Raw genomic sequence first — 20,880 nt, forward strand, 5'->3', positions numbered from 1 at the left:
AAAATATATATATACGTATATACTAAACAGTGGATATTTTTCAATAGATACATATTATAAGTCTTCTATTGCATAATACCCTTTTTCTAAATCCATTACTTGGCTTAACTAGTTCTCTAGATAAACCACCTTATTTCCAGATACCAAATTTTTTACATAGATATTAAACTCATATAAATCAACTTATAATTAGCTGGTGGAGGGGAGGAAGGGATACTTGATTCATAAAATATTGGAACCAGAACAAAGTATAAACAACTGGAATCAGAGCAAAGCATAGACAATGCTATTGTTTTCTACAATGTTTATGAGAACATATCACAACAATAATCTTTATAAATACTAACAAAGCTTTTATAAGTAATCTGTGATTTAAAGCTTAATTTAAATTGGCTCTTAATTGTCAATTCTTAATATTTTTACATAATTTCCCTAATATACTAAGGTTAGTACAATATACATTATGAAGAATCAAGAATGTGGATATTCTACTGCATGCTACCTCATATGAGAAGTAACACAATTCAAGTAAGTAACTGATTTTAAGGAAAAAGAATTCTTAGATGTCCATCCTGTTCTTCAATGAATAAGACTGAACTTGTATTAACCCTTTCAGGAGTATATATATGCAGATCTATGTTTTTCATGAGTCTGCTCTAGGGAGTACATATTGGTAATCAGAAAAAAACGGCCGAGGAGTGATGACAATAATGTTGCTACAGATACATCAGAAGCTAAAAGGGTAAGCAATATATCATGTTGAAATTTAACACGAACGTTATTTCAAGTTTAGTGCAACTATCAATTTCTGGTAGAGAGCCATTGTATTCCAAATCAAAGGAATGAAAAAGAATAGCAAATATCAAGAGGAATTTATGAACAATGGCTTCAATTAGTGTCGTTGGTGATAAGCAACATCCTGTGTGTGTATTATGTTATGAAAAACTGGAGGCGCCACCATAGCCAGGTGGACAAGAGCAGCAGTGCGTAGCACATGCTTCTTGATTAGACCGGGGTTCGAGCCCGTGACCACCAAATACGGAGGATGTGGAAAGGTCAGAGAATAACTACCATGTATCCCCGGAGAAATATGGCCTTAGTTGCTAATGCTCCTAAAAACCAAATAACAAACAAACAAACAAACAAACGAAAAACTGGCTAAAAAAAGCAATTAAATTAAAGACACATAAGAAACATCCACAGCTAATGAAAAAAACTGAATCCTTTTCAAAAGACAAGGTCTGAAATCTTTCATGAAGAAACATACAGCAAGTTCCTTGTAAAGCTTTAAGAGCATCGTTGAAGTTTCATATTTAACAGTGAAAAAATTTGAACTCGCATACTATTGCTGATAGACACCATCTCATGATGTATTACAGTTATTGTGAACAACATAAAATTCAATTTATTACATCGACTGAGAGAAAGTCCAATTTTTGCAGGTTCTTAGTCTCAGCAAGTGGAAGTATCCCGTCAGCACTGAGCCTGTTCAAATCATTCAGTTGCCACTTCTTAGCCCATCTGCCCAAATTTTCTAGATCCTGTTGCAGTAGCACACTGCCATTACTGTCATTAACAACCCTGCCAACCTTTGTATCATCTGCAAACTTCAACACTAAGCCTGATATACCTTCATCAATATCATTGATAAATAGAAAAAACAACAGTGGACCCAACACCGAACCCTGTGGGATTCCACTAATTAGTCCACGAAGAGCAGCACCCATTGATTACCACCCTCTGTCTTCTCCCACTCAACCATCCTTTTATCCATTGTAGCAACTTACCCTTAATACCATTCTGCTCCAATTTGTACAATAGTCTTCCATGCACAACAGTGTCAAAAGCTTTCCTGAAATCCAAATATATGATATCAAAATTATTTTTTGCATCCAGTTCATTTGTAAGCACATCATAATATCCTATCAAATTTGTCAGACAAGACTTTCCCTTAACAAACCCATGCTGTGTCTGAATTATTGCTGCAGTTTTGTCTAGATGATCCTGCAATGCATCTTTAACCAGTGATTCCACAATTTTACCTGGAACAGAAGTTAAACTAACTGGTCTGTAATTACTCGTGTCACCCTTTGATCCCCCCTTTGTGAATTTGGGATACATATGCACATTTCCAGTCCGTGGGAACCTCTCCTGAGTTCAATGATGCACTCATAATTATGGCTAAGGGTTTGCTTACTTCCTTTGCCAACTCTTTAATATAACTGCATAGATCCCATACACCCCAGGTGCCTTTCTTATGTTTAACTTCAACAATTTCTCCTCCACTTTGCTCTCAGTTATTACAAAATCATTAAGCACCCTGCTACAATTTGATAACCTTCTGCCATTTTCAAACCTTAATAGCTCCTCACGTGTGAATGTAGATGAAAAATACTCATTCAGTTTGTTTGCTATCTGAGCAGGATCATCAACAGTCGAACCATCAATATCAAGTGGACCAATCAGATTCATCCCCTTCCTTTTAGAGTTTATATAAGTAAAGAAATCCTTGATGTTTTTCTTAGCATCCTTTGCCAAAGCTTTCTCATAATCTGCCTTTGCCTGCCTAACCTCCTTTGTGACCTGATTACAGACTAGCTTATATCTGCCATAGTCTTCTGAGTCGCTTGATAATTTATATGCATCTCATGCATTTTTCTTCTCTGTCACGAGTCTCATTAGTTCATTTGATAACCATTTAGGCCTAAACCTTGAACAATATTTCTTAACAGGTATGAAACTTTTAGTAGCTTCCACAATTAATTCCTTGAATGCTTCCCACTTAGAATTTGCTCTTGGTAACATCATCAGTTGATCCCACTGTACAGAATTGTCTGAGACCACTGTACTCACCTTTACAGAAGCAAAAACCCTTTCCTTTACCCCTGATGGTAATTATATCTTTAAGTAAATCCCACATCAGTACACTGTGATCACTGCCACATAGTGGTTCCTTTATCTGCAAATTCTTAATACACGAATGATCACTGCTAATAACCAGATCAAGAATATTACCCTCTCTGGTTGCCTCTCGAACATGCTGCTGCAGAAAATAATCATCCAATAAATACACAAAAGTCTTACTAGTGTCTGAGTGACCAACCACAAGTTCCCGTCAATATCTGGGAAGTTAAAATCCCCCATTATAAAACATTCTGATTTACTAGCCCACTTTATTTCTCTGTACAATTGTTCATTGTACTCATTCGAGTCATTAGGCCTACAACACACTCCTATTCTTATTTTTGCTTTTGCAGTGCTTATGTCACACCAAACTGACTCAACAGTGCACTGTTCATCTATATCAACTGGATGCACTTCTTTTGATTTTGTTTTTCTTAATTAACAGCATGACACCTCTTCCCTTCCTATCCTTCCTGTACACATTGTACTCCCCAAATTCCAATTCTGCATTCCTAATATCAGTGTGACACGTCTCTGATATCCCAACAATATCTGCCTTTGATGTCTTGACCAACACTTCAAATTCATCAAATTTATTTACTATACTTCTAGCATTGGTATATATGCAAGCATACATGCACCTATTCGTATTCACCCTGACACATCCCACACACACCCACCTGTTTCACGATGACTGCCATCAGTCCCTGAAACCCCCAGCACCCCTCTCTCCAGGTTGCTACTTATTCTAATAGAAATTGTGCAAGACCCACCTTCACCTCTGCCTGCGGCTACTTTTAACCTTTTAGTCTCTGAATCCCCCCCCCCCCCAAGCTAGCAGTTTTCCGGCCCACGTAACACTGCCTTGATAGCATCAGCAAATATTCTTGCACCCTTTCTATTTAAGTATATCGCATCCCTGTAGAAGCAGTCTCTACTGCTAACAAGAACAGGTCAGGCTGAAAAAAAAAAATTCTACCCCTTAAGCCTTGCACATTCCTTCCAGGGCCGAATTGATTGACAAGGCTTTCATCATGTACTCCCTCCTATCGTGTCTGGACAGAATTGCAGACACTTTCAAATTTAAATCCTTTGAACCCCCTTGTGAATTGGTGATACATTTGCACACCTCCAGTCCACAGGGACCTTCCCCTGAATGTAAGTATGTTCTCATAATTGTGGCTAAATGTTTGCTTACTTCCCTTGCTGCCACCTTCATTATAACTGGATAGATTCTATCTGCCCCAGGTGCCTTTTTTATGCTTAATATCAACAATTTGCTCCACTTTGCTCTCAGTTATCACAAAATCACTTAGTTCCCTGTTACAGTTTGATAAACGTCTGGCATTCCCCTCCTTGAATAATTCCTCGTGTGTGAATGTAGATGCAAAATACTCATTCAGATTATCAGCTACTTGAGCAGAATCATCAATAGTCGAACCATCTGTGTTAACTGTACCAATCTGATTCACTCCCTTCCTTCTAAAGTTTACATAAGTAAAGAACTCGCTGTTTTTCTTTGCATCCTTTGCCAAAGATTTCTTGTAATCTGCCTTATATCTGATTAGATTATATCTGTCATAGGCTTCTGTGTGGCCTGATAATTTATATGCATCCCATGCATTTTTCTTCTCTGCCACGAGCCTCATTACTTCATCCAACATCCATTTAGGCCTGAACAGTATTTCTTACTTGGTATGAAAAGCCTAGTAGCGTCTGAGATTAAGTCCCTGAAGGCTTCCCATTTAGAATTCACCGTTGGTAAGATCATCAGTTGATCTCACTCTACAGAATTTAAAAACTGTCTGAGACCCCTCTAGTCACTCTTATGAAAACAAAAACCCTTCCCTTTACCCTTAATCAAAGTTATATCTTTAAGTAAATCCCACATCAGTACACTGCGATTCCTTTATCTGCAAATTCCTAGTACAGTACATGCATCATCACTGCTGATAATCAGATCAAGGATATTACTCCCTCTGGTTGCCCCTCGAACATGTTTCTGTAGAAAACAATCCTCTAATAAATCCACAAGTCTTGCTAGCGTGCGAGTGACCAATTACAAGTTCCAGTCAATATCTGGAAAGTTAAAATCCCCCATTACAAGACATTCTGATTTACTGGCCCACTATTTCTCTGCACAACTGCTCATTTTACTCATCAGCATCATTACGCCGATAACATATTCCTACTCTCATTTTCCCTTTCCCAGTGTTTATGTCACATCAGATAGACTCAACATTGCAGTGTCAACTGGATGCACTTACTTATATTTTGTGTTTCTTAACAAACAGCATAACCCCTCCTCCCTTCCTACCTTGTCTGTCCTTTCTGCACACAATGATATCATATACTGCCCAAATTCCAATTCTGCACTGTCTGTGTGACACGTCTCTGATATCCGTACAATATCTGCCTTTGACATCTTGAACACTTGAAATTCATAAATTTTATTTATTATACTTCTAGCATTAGTGTACATGCACTTGTTCTTACTCTTGGTTACCCTAACACAGCCCAATATATTTACTTGTTCCGTGATGACTGCCAGCAGCTCTTGAAATCCCCAGCAACTTGCTGTCTAGGCTGCTGCTCATTACAATGGAAGCAGTGCAAGACTCACTTTCGCTTCTGCCTGTGGCTACTCTTTAATCTTTAGTAGTTAATCTTTTAGTCTGTGAATCCCCCAAACTAGCAGTTTTCCGACTCACCTAACGCTGCCTCGATAGCATCAGCAAATATTGTTGCACCCTTTCTATTTAAGTGTATTCCATCCCTGTAGAAGCAGTCTCCCTTGTTAGCAAGCATAGACCATGCTGAAAAAAAATTCTAACCCGTGAGCCTCGCACAATCTCTCCATTGCCGAATTGATTGACAAGGCTCTCATCATATACTCCCTCCTATTGTGTATGGGCAGAATTGCAGACACTTTCAAATTTAACCCTAACTTGCATGTTTTTTTTCAGCATTGACCTGTACTTGTTAAGTGCCAATGTGTACAACAATATCACAATTGTGAACTTAAAAGATATCTGCTCTAAACGTCATCAACGTTTGCCCCTGGCAGACATACTCTGGTCTTATTCCACCTATCCTTTTTGCATATTATATTCTAAGTAATTTTCATGTTAAATTAATTGAATGTAATGGTAAAGTTTAAGTAATTTACATACTATATTGTCAATTGAAAGTGAGTCGGCAAAAGGCATTGATTTCAATGAAGTGATGCACAATTTCACAGCTTTGAAGGCCAGGAAAGGAAAGTTCTGATTTAGTCGAGATATCCACTGAAATGCTTGTGTATTTGTTTGTGTTTATTTTTTTGGTATTATTTCATTTATGAGTATATTTCCATATGCATTTGTCTACAACTTCTACATTATTTTGGCTGTTATTGATTATCCAAACCTAATCCATTAATATATCTCATGTAACAGTAAAGTTTAATGTTAAAATGAAAATAATTTTGATGTAGTTCTTAAAACGTTTTTACTTCCACAATTTCAAGGTATAAAGAGTCCCCAAACATTTTAATCAAGCCTTGCATATAGGTTTGGGTCTATTTCAATTATGCTGTAAATAAATAAATATATATGTATTATAGTGTCTCAAAAAGATATACACTGTGCTGCCACTTTATTAGGTACACCTACCTAGTAGCGTGTTGAGCCTCTACCCTTCAAAACAGCCTGAATTCGTCTAGGCATGGATTGAACAAGATGCTGAAAACGCTGTGCAGGAATGGAGTACCATGCAAACATGAGTGTGTCACGCAGTTCCTTGAGATTTGACGGAGGTGTAGGCCTGCAGTGAACAGCCCTTTACAGCTCATCCCAAAGATGTTCAATAGGATTGAGATTTGGGGACTGAGCAGGCCACTTTAGCAAATAAAAGTCATTGACATGTTCCTGAAACCATTTCATAGTGATTCGGACTTTGTGCACCGGCACATTATCCTGCTGGAAGTAACTGACTGAGGATAAACTGTCAACATGAATGGATGCACTTGGTCAGCAATGATGTTTAGGTATGATGTGGCATTTAGATGTGAATCTATGGGTATCAATGGACCTAACGTGTGCCAAGAAAACATTCCTCACACCATAACACTGCCCCCACCACCTTGCACAGTAGTTGTCAGACATGACTGGTTCATGGATTCATGTTGTTTTCGCCAAATTCTTAACCTTCCATCAACATGATGCACCAGGAACTTTGACTCGTCAGATCAAACAATTGTTTTCCAATCCTCTAGTTCAGTGCTGGTGTTGGTGTCCACAGGAGGCGTGCTTTCTTGTTTTTAATTGATAACAAAGGTACGCAATGTGGCCGTCGGCTGTTGTAGCCCATTCACGACAAAGTGTGACTAGTGGTCCACTGCGATATTTTGTTCTGCGCACCAAGGTTGTATTCTGACGTGATGGGCAACATTGTGGCCGTCTATTTGCTTGCACAATTCTAGCCATTCTCCTCTGACCTCTCTCTCATCAACAAGCGATTTTCTTCCACAGGAGTGCCATTGAGAGGATGTTTTCTGTTTGTTGCACCATTCTCGATACACTCTTGAAACTGTGGTGCATGAAAAGTTCAGGAGAACTGCCATTTCAGACATGCTTTGTCCAGCATGTCCTGCATCTACTACTATGCCACGTTCGAAGTCCGTTAGATGACTCCTTTTCCCTGCTACAGTCTGTATGCTTAACTGATACTAGAAAGTATCAGTTAACTGATACTTGTTCTACTGCACTTATATCCACAACAGTGGTCATGTGACTTGCAACATTGTGGGACAAACCACTTGTGTGCACAGCAGGGGTGTACCTAATAAAGTGGCAGCACAGTGTATAAGCACATATTGATCATATCATAAATGTTTATTCATATATTTATGGTTGAAGCTAAATTTTTTTTGTCTTTAATTAAATCTTTAGCATCTTTTATCAGTTTTGCTGATAACAGATGTCAACAATATTCAATACAAGGGTGAAACCCATAATGGAAAGCATAAACAACATGCCAAATGTGTGACATTAAAAATACAAAGCTTTTTTTTTTTTTTTATTTTTTTTATATGAAAACCCCAAGCACGAAAGGTATTAAAACCTATAATACTTAGCACCACACATGGACTGAAGGTTGTTCCAAAGAAGTAGAGATAAATAAGGAAAAGTTAGTTTGTGAGTTTGGAGTTGGTCAGTGAATGGCTGTTCACTGACCAACTCCAAATGGTTAAGCCATGTATCCAGACTGGTTAGGAAGAAAGTGTTTAAATTACAGTTGCCATGATAGAAAAGTGGCTGTATTTATGATATAGGCATGCACCAGAAACCGAATGTTTAAGAGATTTGTACTCATCATTTTGAGATTTCAACAGTGTCACTAGCTTTTTGGAAGAAAAGTAACACAGACAGCAAAGAAGAAAACCAAGTTTTTTGATGCAGAAGAAGCAATTTTCTGATGTGCTTATGCCAAGAGATTAGATGTCAGGATGATCTCCAATAGACACGTGCCCTTGGCTAGAGATCTGCATGTCATCGAAAATGAACATGGGGGCACTAGACATGTTTTTTTTTTTTTTTTTTTTTTTTTTTTGCAAGAAATAAGGCAGGGTTGAGTTTTAGAAAGATTGATGTTAACTTTTCTTTGCTTCATTGGAGTATTAACCAGAGATTGGCATTTAAGGAATTGGCGGTGAATATTCAAGAGGTTTAAAGCATTTGTACTGGGAAGATATTGAAGGTAGATAAGATTTCTGGTCAGTGGAAGGAGGTAATTGATATACAAGAGTAAAACACACTGGGAGAAAGAACTGAACCTTGAGGAATGCCACCAATAGATGGGAAATTATGAGCCATCACTTCAGTGAACATTCAGAGAGAAAATTGGTTATTCAATCACAAAAAACAGATGACAATCAAAAAGATGAGATGATGACGATGATTTGATGTTTTATGGTACATTGGTAATAAAACATCGAGATAAAAATAGGTGACCAACAAAATAGGTCACCACATCAAAAAGTATATAAACAAAAGCAGTAAACATCAATAAGAAAAAGTGTTATAATTTAAAAATCAAAATACATATAATGATATAGATGAATAGAGATTAATTAAAATTAAAAATTTTTTTTATTCTTAAAAATTTCTAAACATCAGAAAAAATCTGCGTTGAATATGCAAGGCTCACTCATATTGTTAAAAACACGAAAAAACCACACCACGAATAAATAAAAACATGCCTAATTGTTAGTGTCACAGGGCTCACCAGCCCTCAGCAGAATAGAATGTGTCTATGCAGATAAAAAGAAAAAACAACTTCTTTTTTACAATTACTGTGCAGTCTATATTTTGATTACGTATCGGATCACAATTTTTATTTGTTGTTTGTTCATTCCATGAATATTGTCATTGGGAGAGTATCATATGTGTGTTATCTACTTGTACAGGGGACTAACAGACCAAGGTTATATGTAAGAATTGCTGATTTGGCTGCAGTATCAGCCAAATAATTTCCTCTAATCTCAATGTGGATCCAGCAGCGGAGGGTATCAAATTCAAAGTGCATCTTCTACTGAACCTGATGAATAGTGTATCCCATTACTTATACAGCCTTAAGAGTCTGTATACAGGGTGATTCACTACCAGTGCGACAAACTTGCAGGAGGTGTAGGGGGCACATGGATGAATCGGAATCACATAGCATTGCAGGGTCTGAAATGCCTTCGTCATGCGGTAGAGGACGTTGAACGGAAGGTCGTGTGAACAGCGATCCCGCTGGAAGTCAGCATTTGCGAACCGTTTCTGTTGAAGAAACAAAGTAGCAAAAGTCCTCCGGAGTGGATAATCCGCAGGCTCCAATGATTGGATGTGTTGCAGATGGTATGAACTCATTTGGTTTGTTGACAGTATCCTCCATACAGTGGATTGGGAAATACCCAATCATTGGCCTATCGCTCGAGTACTCGTACTCTGATTGCCTTCTGCAAGACGTAGGACATTCTCCTCGTTGTCTGGCGTCCTCGTCGTTCGCTCTCGATTCATGGTACCTCTCGTGAAACAACCAGTCTCATGTAACCTTCTCATCATACGATTAAAATCATATGATGAGGAGCACGCCTGTGCGGGAAACGTTCCTGGTACAAGCGCAGAGCGGCACGCCTGTTACAGTCCGCAGCTCCATATGCAAGGTGCATGTTGGCCAGTTCAACTTTTGAATACTCTTCCATCCTACTGCCTAGGGAACCGGTTCGCAAATGCTGACTTCCAGCGGATCGCTGTTCACGCGACCTCCCGTTCAACGTCCTCTACCGCATGACGAAGGCATTTCGGACCCTGCAATGCTATGTGATTCCGATTCGTCTTTGTGCCCCCTACACCTCCTGCAAGATTTGTCGAACTGGTAGTGAATCACCTGTATATAAAACAAAGTTGGTACTGGTAAGTGCTTATATGATTCAAGGCTACTGCTATAGAGCGCAGCTCTGCAATATACAGCAATACCCCACATAGCACTGATAATTGGTACTGAAATATTCCGTGTCATGTGAAACCATGTTGATTGAGTATAATTATAATGGGTTTTAATTGAATGCGTATCAGAGAAACAGTCTATAAACAAATTATAATAAATCTATATACAAATTTGCACTTGATAGCCAATTAAAAGTATTTGAAATTACAAAAAAATTCCAAAAACTTTATTAATGAAAAGGTAACATCATGAAAGATGAGCAAAAATCTTTAAAAAAGTGGTTGTTTATTTAGGTATTTCAATAATGAAGTCTGGTGAAGTCGTCTCTTCTTTTTCTCAGAGTACAAGTCTTCATAGCATCGAATCCCATCTTGTAAAATTTGCCTTATCTTGATGCTACGTTCAACATTCGGATCTCCATTCACAATCACCGCACAGGCCATGTCAACCGCCGAAAAACTTGCTCCAGTTCTTCTGCTGAAAATTCTTTTGGTGGCATTTCAGTGTTATCCACTTCAGAATTGTTTTCCTCTTCTACAGATGCAGTTTGCTTGTCAATTTCAAGGAGAGGTGTATCATCTAAGTCCCTTACATGTGTGTCAATGCATTTGTACATAGGCAGTGTCCAAAGTTTTGAATACCAAGTGTTTTCCGATCTTCACAATGTCTTTGGCAATTATCTGAACTTGCAATTCAAAACCAGTGAAATCATTTACCAAATGGGGCAAAATGTGCTGCCAAACAGAACACATGTTGTTGGCAATGATTTCTAGCCTAGATGCAGATATATTTTCAATAGTACTTAAAGGGGTAAAAAACAAATTGTGAAATGAGAAGTTTGAAAAGCTATCATGTTGTCTTGTCAGGATGGAATTAAGAATGCCGAACACTGCTGCACATTGCAGCTGACTGCCTGAGGGGAGATATTGTCACATGTGCATGGTAGACAATAGAGTTAGCACCACAGCATATATGTACCATACCTAGGCTACAACAACACAGCATATACAAATAGTACCTGTCTAGGCTATTGAATGAGTTTTAATATGTACAGTAAATCTGACTTAAACTTAATTGAAAACCATGCTGTTTGAAGCTGTGTTAAGTGAGGTATTGCTGCATACTACTGCTCATGAAGAGTCTACTCAGACACTGTTGTATCTGGGCTAGATTCCACAGCTAATTCCGACTTCAAGCCATTTGTATAAATTACCAAGAAATCAAAGTGTTCAGCTCAGTGTGCTGAATAGAGCTGCAGGTAGAGAGAAAATAGAGCTGGATTCATCCAATTCTTAAGGGAGAAGTTGCATGCTGAAACACAATCATGTTAGGGTGGATCTGGAACAAGGTTATTACCATGTTAGCCAAGATTTTTGAAGCTCTGGTGAACACAAAGTTTTTATTTATATTTAGTCATTTTATTGACATAATTGTTATACTAAATTATTTTTTCATACGTAGCTTTATAGTTCTAGTCAAGCTCTGTGGTTTATTTTGAATTTAGATAGTGATTTTGAAAGTTAATACTTAGTGTCCATAGATCTTACCATTCGTAACTTGCCGCCATTGTTATACGATACGGAATAGTGTAACGTAAATCCTGAACTTTAGAGCGTAAGGCTTAACATAAAACTAGATAGAGAAATACGGAGCGCTGTATTAGAAAGAGTAGTATATTGTTATCATTAGATTAGTATATTGTTATCAATTAATCAGTAAAATTTATTAATCTTATTAAATTTCATTGTTAATTAAATTATACTTAAACGGAATCATGCCCAAGACTAGAGCTGCAAAGCAACGGGCACAAAGTAACAGGAGTGCTGTAGTTCGGGGGAGAACCGAAGGGGGAGATTCTCCAACGTATCAGTCTAAAAAATGTGTGAAATGTTTGTAGGCCTTTCTAGAACAGGACATGATCTAGCCAAGGAAGATGGCTTTGTGTGTGCGTGTGTGTGTGTGTGTGTGTGTGTGCTAGGTGCAGAGAGTGTGAAGAAATTAGGTGCCAATGATGGGTGTCTATGAGAGTTTGAGGTGTAGGGTAGTGCCCTCGAATAAATTAGTATGAGGGGCCCACAAGCTCTCAGCTGCCCAACTGAATGCCAGAGCTCACTCCTGTGCATCAGGCAACAAAGTGGCAATCTCCAATGCAAAATACACTGGTCCCACAGGAACAAGTTATTGTTGGTGAGTCTACTGTCAGGGAGACAGGGAATATATTATGCAAAAAGGATAGGTGGAACAGAACCAGGGTACGTCTGTCAGGGGCGAAACTTGATGACGTTGTAGGGCAGATATCATCTTTTCATGGCACAAAAGGTGATATGGTTGTACACATTGGCACTAGTGACCTTAAGAGTAAGAGATCTGTAGATTTACTTAACAAGAACAGGTCAATGCTGCGAGTTCGGGTTAAATGTGAAAGTGTTTGCACTTCTGCCCAGATAGGACAGAGTATAAGATGAGAGCCTTGTCAATCAATTCGGCCCTGGAGAGATTGTGCAAGGCTCACAGGGTAGAATTTTTTTCGAAGTGGTCTGTGCTTGATAACAGAAGAGAGTGCTTCTACAGGGATGAGATACACTTAAATAGAAAGGGCACAACAATATTTGCTGATGCTATCGAGGCAGCATTAGGTAGGTTGGAACACTGCTAGTTTGGGGGGGGGATTCACAGACTAAAAGATTAAAGGTAGCCACAGACAGAAGCAAAAGTGAGTCTTGCACTGCTTCTATTGTAATGAGAAGCAGCCTAGACAGCAAGTTCCTGGGGATTTCAAGAGCTGCTGGGAGTCATCATGGAACAAGTAAATACATGGGCAGTGTTAGGATAACTAAGAGTAAGAACAGTGCATGCATACTTGCATGTACAAGAATGCTAGAAGTATAATAAATAAATTTGATGAATTTGAAATGCTGTTCAAGAAAGCAAAAGAAGATATTGTTGGGATATCAGACATCCCAACAATATCTGTCAACAGACATAAGCAGTGTACAATTGGAATTTGGGGAGTACAATATGTATAGAAGGGATAGACAGGGTTGGAATGGAGGAGGGGTTATGCTGTTAGTTAAGAAACAAAATCTAAGGAAGTGATCCAGTTGACATGGGTGGACAGTGAAATGTTGGGTTTGTTTGCTGTGACAAACACTAGGAAGGGGAAATTCAGATTAGGAGTGTGTTATAGGGATAATGACTCTGATGAGTACAATGCACAGTAAGTGCAGTTAAATAGAGTGGGCCAGAAATCAATGTCTTGTAATGGGGAGAGTTTGACTTTCCAGATATTAAATGGAACTTGTGGTGCACAATAACAAGACTTTTGTGAATTTATTGGAGGATTGTTTTCTACAGAAACATGTTAGAGGGGCAACCAGAGGGATTAATACTCTTGATCTGATTATCAGCAGTGATTATTCATGCATTAAGATAAAGGAACTTCTAGGCGACAGTGATCACAGTGTATTGATGTGAGATTTATTTAAAGATGTAACTACCATCAGTGTTTTCGCAAAGGTGACTACAGTGATCAGAGAAGATAAAAGCATGAGATGCATATAAATTATCAGGCGACACAGAAGCCTATGGCAGATATAAACTATAATCTGGCAGATATAAGCTATAATTAGTCTGTAATCAAGTCACAAAGGAGGTTAGGCAGGCAAAAGCAGATTACGAGAAATCTTTGACAAAGGATGTAAAGAAAAACAGCAAAGAGATGTTTACTTATGTAAACTCTAGAAGGAAGGGGGTGAATCAGATTGGTCCACTTAACATAGATGGTTTGGCTATTGATGATCTTGCTCAATTAGCTGATAATATGAATGAGTATTTTGCATTTACATTAACACATGAGGACAGCAAAGAGTTCTTTACTTATGTAAACTCTAGAAGGAAGGGGGTGAATCAGATTGGTCCACTTAACATAGATGGTTCGGCTATTGATGATCCTGCTCAAGTAGCTGATAATATGAATGAGTATTTTGCATCTACATTCACAAATGAGGAGTTATTCAAGGAGGGAAATTCCAGATGTTTATCAAACTCTAACAGGGAATTAGGTGATTTTGTAATAACTGAGATCCAAGGGGAGGAGAGATTGTTGAAGTTAAACATAAAGAAAGGCACATGGGGCAAATTGAATCTATCCAGTTATATTGAAGGAGGCAGCAAGGGAAGTAAGCAAACCCTTAGCCATAACTATGGGAGCATCCTTAGAGTTAGATGAAGTCCCTATTGACTGGAGATGTTCAAATGTATCCCCTATTCACAAATAGGGTGCAAAAGGTGACACAAATAATTATATACCTGTTAGTTTAACTTGTGTTCCGGGGAAAATAATGGAGCCACTGGTTAAAGTCACTGCAGTCTTGTCTAGGTGATACAGGATCACCTAGAAAAGATTGCAGTAACAGTACAGACACAGCATGGGTTTTTGTTAAGTGGAAGTCTTGTATAACCAATTTGATTGGATACTATGATGTGGTCACAAGGAACTGGATGCAAAAAATAGTTTTGATATCATATACTTGGATTTCACAAAAGCTTTTGATACTGTTGCACATGGAAGACTGCTGTACAAATTGGAGCAGTATGGCATTAAGGGCAAATTGCTGCACTGGATAAAGGGATGGTTGAGTTAGAGGTGGCAGAGAGTGGTAATAAATGGACACTGCTCTACGTGGACTAATGTTATTAGTGGAGTCCCCCAGGGTTGGGTGCTGGGCCCATTGTTGTTTTGTGTATTTATTAATGATATCGATGAAGGTATACCAGGCTTAATGTCCAGGTTTGCAGATGATACAAAGGTTGGCAGGGTTTGTTAATGACACTTTCTAGATCCTGTTGCAGTATGCTACTGCAACAGGATCTAGAAAGTTAGGCAGATGATCTGATAAGTGGCAACTGAAGTTTAACATTGACAAATGCAAAGTACTGCATATGGGTAACAGCAGTAACCGAAGAGAAACATACTAACTGTGTGGTACTACATTCAGAGAGGTGGAGAATGAAAAAGACTGGGGGGGGGGGGGGTAAATGCGCAGTCAGATATGAAGTTCTCTGAGCAATGCAGATGGGCTGCCAGATCAGATCATGGAGGTTTGTCAGCAGTACATAGGAACTTTGCTAGCAGAGACAAGGAAGTGATTAACCCTTTGTATAAGGCATTGGTCAGGCCACAACTTGAGTACTGCGTACAGGTCTGGAGGGCTCATTTTAGGAAGGATGTAGAGTTGTATGAATGAGTAGTACAGAGAAGGGCAAGAAGCTTGGTGAGTGGAACAAAGGGGTGCACTTATGAAGAAAGGCTTAAATTCTGCAAGTTGCAGCATCTGGAGATTAGGCATCTGCAAGGTGATCTGATTGAGATGTATAAGGCTTTGAATGGTTTGAGCAGGCTCAATGCTGACGGGATACTTCCACCTGCTGAGATTAAGAACCTGAGGGGGGGGCATAGATTCAAATTGAGGAAAGACAGTTGTAGAATAGATGTGCGGAAGTTTGCCTTTAGTCAGAGGGTAGTTGATTGCTGGAACAGACTTCTATCTGTTGTTGTGAAAGTTGAGCATTTGATAGCTTAAATAAATTTAAGGCTGAAGTAGCCAAACATTTGGAGGGACCGGATGGGTGAAATAGGAAGGGGTTTTTTTTGGCTGATGCTGTATAAGCTTGCATCATACATTTTAAGTAATGCTAATCTTGATGATAAGGCAGCCTTCTCTATCATGATATGTAAATCTCTGAGTAGCACTTGCCCACGAATCAAAAGGATAGTTTAGCAGTTTGATGGGTGTTACAAGTTTTCCCATTGTGGATCAAGAATGGTTATCTGCATAGGGTGGTGTGGTAGTAGTAGTGGCATGTGATACAAGAAAGCAAGTGTATGAGCTTATGCAGCATCAGTCAAAAAAAAAAAAAAAAAAATCACACCATTCCCTCCAAATGCCTGTCCAGTTCCTCCTTAAATTTATTTAACCTACCAACTTCCAAGACGACAGATGGAAGTTTGTTCTAGCAATTAACCACCTGCTGGCTAAAGGCAAATTTCCACACATCTATTCTAAATGTTTTTTCTTAATTTGAATTTATGCCCCCTTAGGTTCATAATCTCAACAAGTGGAAGGATCCCATCAGAATTCAGCGTGCTCAACCCAATCAAGGCTTTATACGCCTCAATCAGATCACCTGGTCTCCAGCCATTGCAATTTGCAGAACTTAAGCCTCTCTTGGTAAGAGGATCCTTTCATTCCCCTCACCAATCTTGTTGACCTTCTCTGTACACGTTCAAGAAAATCTATATCCTTCCTAAAATTAGGCCTTCAGACCTGTACGTAGTACTCGAGGCGTGGCCTGACCATTGCCTTATACAGAGGGAGAATCACCACCTTTTCCCTGGTAGCAAAATTCCTATATATCATTGACAAAACCCCGTGACCTGCCCTGGCAGCCTGTCTGCATTGCTCAGAAAACTTCATATCTGACTGCACAATTACTCCCAGGTCTTTTTCATTTTCTACCATCTTAAGTGCAGTACCACACAGTTGGTACATTTCTCTGGGGTTACTTCTACCCATACGCAGTACTTTGCATTTGTCAAGGTTAAACTTCAGTTGCCACTTCTTAGCCCATCTGTCCAAATTTTCTAGATCCTGTTGCAGTAGCACACTGCCATTACTGTCATTAACAACCCTCCCAACCTTTGTATCATCTACAAACTTCGACACTAAGCCTGATATAAATATACAAAACAACAGTGGACCCAACACTGAACTCTGTGGGACTCCACGAAGAGCAGCGCCTATTGATTACCACCGTCTGTCTTCTTCCACTCAACCATCCTTTTATCCATTGTAGCAACTTACCCTTAATACCATTCTGCTCCAATTTGTACAATAGTCTTCCATGCGCGACAGTGTCAAAATCTTCCCTGAAATCCAAATATATGATATCAAAATTATTTTTTGCATCCAGTTCCTTTGTATCCACATCATAATATCCTATCAAATTTGTCAGACAAGACTTTCCCTTAACAAACCCATGCTGTGTCTGAATTATAGCTGCAGTCTTGTCTAGATGATCCTGCAATGCATCTTTAACCAGTGACTCCATTATTTTACCCGGAAACAGAAGTTTAACTGGTCTGTAATTACTTGTGTCACCCTTCGATCCCCCTTTGTGAATTGGGGATACATTTGCACATTTCCAGTCCGTGGGGGCCTCCCCTGAGTCCAAGGATGCTCTCATAATTATGGCTAAGGGATTGCTTAGTTGTTTTGCCGCCTCCTTTAATATAACTGGATAGTTCCCATCCGCCCCAGGTGTCTTTCTTATGTTTAACTTCAACAATTTCTCCTCCACTTTGCTCTCAGTTATTATAAAATGATTAATTTAAAATTTCAATAAGAAAACACTGTATAAAGACAACCTATATCTCTTGAATCAGTAAAGATGACTCATTTGCTTCCAATACAGACTTTGGACAGTAGATGTTTTAAATGCTCCAGTAGGAATACATATAGCCTCATTGTAGATTGTAGACGTTTGTGCACTTTGTGCATACATGTGGCAACTGGAAAAAGAGACTGATGTTATGAAACAAGTGCTGGTGCTGTCATCTACTAGAAGTAATGAAAGAGTGAAATGAAATGAGAGCAACGGTTCCTTGAGTGAAGGTCAGTGGAAATTGATGCCACTTCAGAATGTAGTGTGAGCTGAACTGAATGTCTCTCCTGTGTCTGTATTGTGGAGGGTCAATGGAACAAAGAGCAAACGTCAAGTTTGGTGTTCAACTACACAAAAGTGCCATGGAAACATTTCAAATGATGAAGTGCATGGGAAGAATTGTCTGTCTCGTGCACGTGTTCAGAGTGGCATAAATATTTTCCGCATGGAAGAGAATCACTGGAAGATGACAATCATCCGGGCCTAGCAAAAACAGTTTGAACACCAGAGTTGATTGAAAAGGTATGGGAAATCTTACCAATGACTGATATGCAATGTTCCAAATGATTTCAGAAGATCTGTGCATTAATAAGGAAGCTATTCGACAAATAATAGCCATAACCCAGGATATGAAAAAAACAGAGCTCTGTGCATGGTTTGTTCTACATTCATTAATAGATGGTCAATGACAGGTGCAAGCTGAACACTGCCAAGAACTCACTGAGGCTGTGAAAGCAAACACAACTTCCTGAATCGAACTGTTATGGGTAATGAGACATGGTGTTTTCAGTAGACCCTGCAACGAAGCAACAAAGTGTGAAGTCAGCAAACTCTGCCAAGGCCAAAAAAGTTTGTTAAGAAAGGTCAAATATCAAAACCATGCTCATCACTTTCTACGATAATAAGGGAATCGGTCACAGAATTCATGCCCAATGGCCAAAGTGTTATTGCTACTTACTATCTGGATGTTTTGAAATGTTTGTTGCAGAGAATGGATTGTGTGTGTGTGTGTGTGTGGTCTCAGTATGGAGAAGACGACAGTTGGTTCCTCTTACACTGCAACAAGCCAAGCCACAAGGTTCTTATTATTCGGGAGTTTTTTGCTAGCAAAAAAGTCTGCATACTGTTGCACTCAAAAAAGAAGTTGCACAGGGCCAAGTACTCACCAGACTTGGCTCTGTGCAACTTCTTTTTGTTCCCGAAGCTTGAGGCACCACTAAAAGGCTGTTTTGTTGACAACACCATTCAAAGAGCTGTGACGTGAAAACATCAATTACACTGTGTAGCATTTGTTTCCAAATGCTACACAGTGTAATTGATGAATATGTAGATGAAAAGTCGAATTTTTTTTTTTTTTTTATATATATATATTTTTTTATTAACAAATATAAGTACCAAGAATTTTATCTTGGATACTACTGGATAGCATTTTGTCTAAGTCCCAATTCAGGTTCCCAATGAAGATTGCATTTGTGACAAAAATGCATGCAAATTGAGTTCTGTGGTGAGAAACTGAAGCACCACTGAAACTGAAGCATTAGCACTGTCCAGCAGTCGATATCAATGGCATTTTGCAGTTGTCGTTCAATGACCCTCATATTACACGACTGGGAAAATATGCTAATCTTTGACATAGAGGACGCTAATTACAGCTCAAGGGAGTTGTTTGATAATGGAATTCACTTTTATGCCTAAAAGCATAACACACTTAAAACTGGTCCTTGGGGCATTTCACCAAAGGGATCAAGAGAGGGCGGATCCTGCAACAACCTTGGAAAGACTGATGGGATAAAAAGTTTGTAATAATAAAAGCAGGAAGGTAATCTCTAAGAATGAGGCTATAAAGGCTTTTTAAAATACCAAATCTCCAAGGTGTGTGATACACTTTTTTCATATTGAAAAAGCAAGACACCAGGTGCTCTCATTTGAGAAAGCATCTGTTCTGATCTAATTAACTGGTGTGAAGTGGATCTGTTTCTTTGGAAGCTGCACTAAATGTCAGAGATGAGGCTAATTGCCTTTAAATACCATATAAGATGAACAATGTTCATTCTCTCCAGGATCAAGATTTTGCACAAACAGCTAGTCAGCACTGGAACTATGGAATCCTTTCTTGGCTTAGCGAAAGCAAGGACAGTTACTTTATGTCAGGCATCTGGAAACTATTCTACAAGAAAGATTCTGTCATATAAAATGAGCAGGCAATCCACAGATTTTTGGGTGATGGTGTTTAATCATTTCATAACAGATGTAATCTTGTCTAATAATATTTGCCTTTTCAACTCTTGCATGGTAAATAGCCAATCATATGTGTAAAAACCATTTGATAAGAATTTAAGTGGTTTTTTTTTTTTTTTGCTTTACCTTTTCAGGACCAGAACACTGGGGTGTAAGAAGATATTGCAGAGATGTTAGAAAATGTTTCCACAAGAGCAATGACCAATGTAGCTGAATCATCCATTATATTCCAATATCAGTGAAGGGTGCACAATGTGTCTTTTCCATTCATTTTCTGGATTTTATTCCAGACTGCATTAGTTGGAGTTGATTGTGTGACAGAGGAAGCAAAGCAGATCCAAGACTCCTTTTGGCTCTGACAGGAAATATTGTGACCTTTAGCACATGCATGTCTAAAGGCTATGAGAGTTTACAATACAGTATTTACAAGATTTTGAGGTATACAACATTATACAGTATCTTTAAAATATCCTCCAAATTTTGTCTTTAAAAATCTCATAATCACCCCATTTTGCATAGTTGCCAAACAACATGAACTGAGAGTGGCCATAATAGAGAGGCTCCGTTGGAGAAGAAACCACCAACAAGTTGTGATGTAAGGTACTTAGATGCTAACACGGACCATGTTTAACAAACCTGGTTCGCTATTTCGAAAGGGTCACTAACGAGCTGGATTTAGGGAATAATTTCGACATTGTTTATTTAGATTTCAGCAAAGCTTTTGACTCAGTCCCACATGAGCGGTTGCTTTATAAGCTGGAACAGGTTGGAATCACTGGGAAAATCCTTAGGTGGATAGAAGGATGGCTTCAGGGCAGGAGG

General features: G+C 38.8%; 1 protein-coding gene across 2 annotated transcripts in view; it reads right to left on the reverse strand.

The window, feature by feature from the left end:
* The window catches only part of LOC150086857 (GRAM domain-containing protein 4-like), a 216,734-nt gene that overhangs the window by 70,576 nt on the left and 125,278 nt on the right, over positions 1-20,880 (reverse strand). The window lies entirely within an intron of this gene.

The sequence above is a fragment of the Mastigoproctus giganteus genome, chromosome 4 (genome assembly GCF_048544385.1).
Source record: "Mastigoproctus giganteus isolate SK-2022 chromosome 4, ASM4854438v1, whole genome shotgun sequence".
NCBI classification, from domain to species: Eukaryota; Metazoa; Arthropoda; class Arachnida; order Uropygi; family Thelyphonidae; genus Mastigoproctus; species Mastigoproctus giganteus.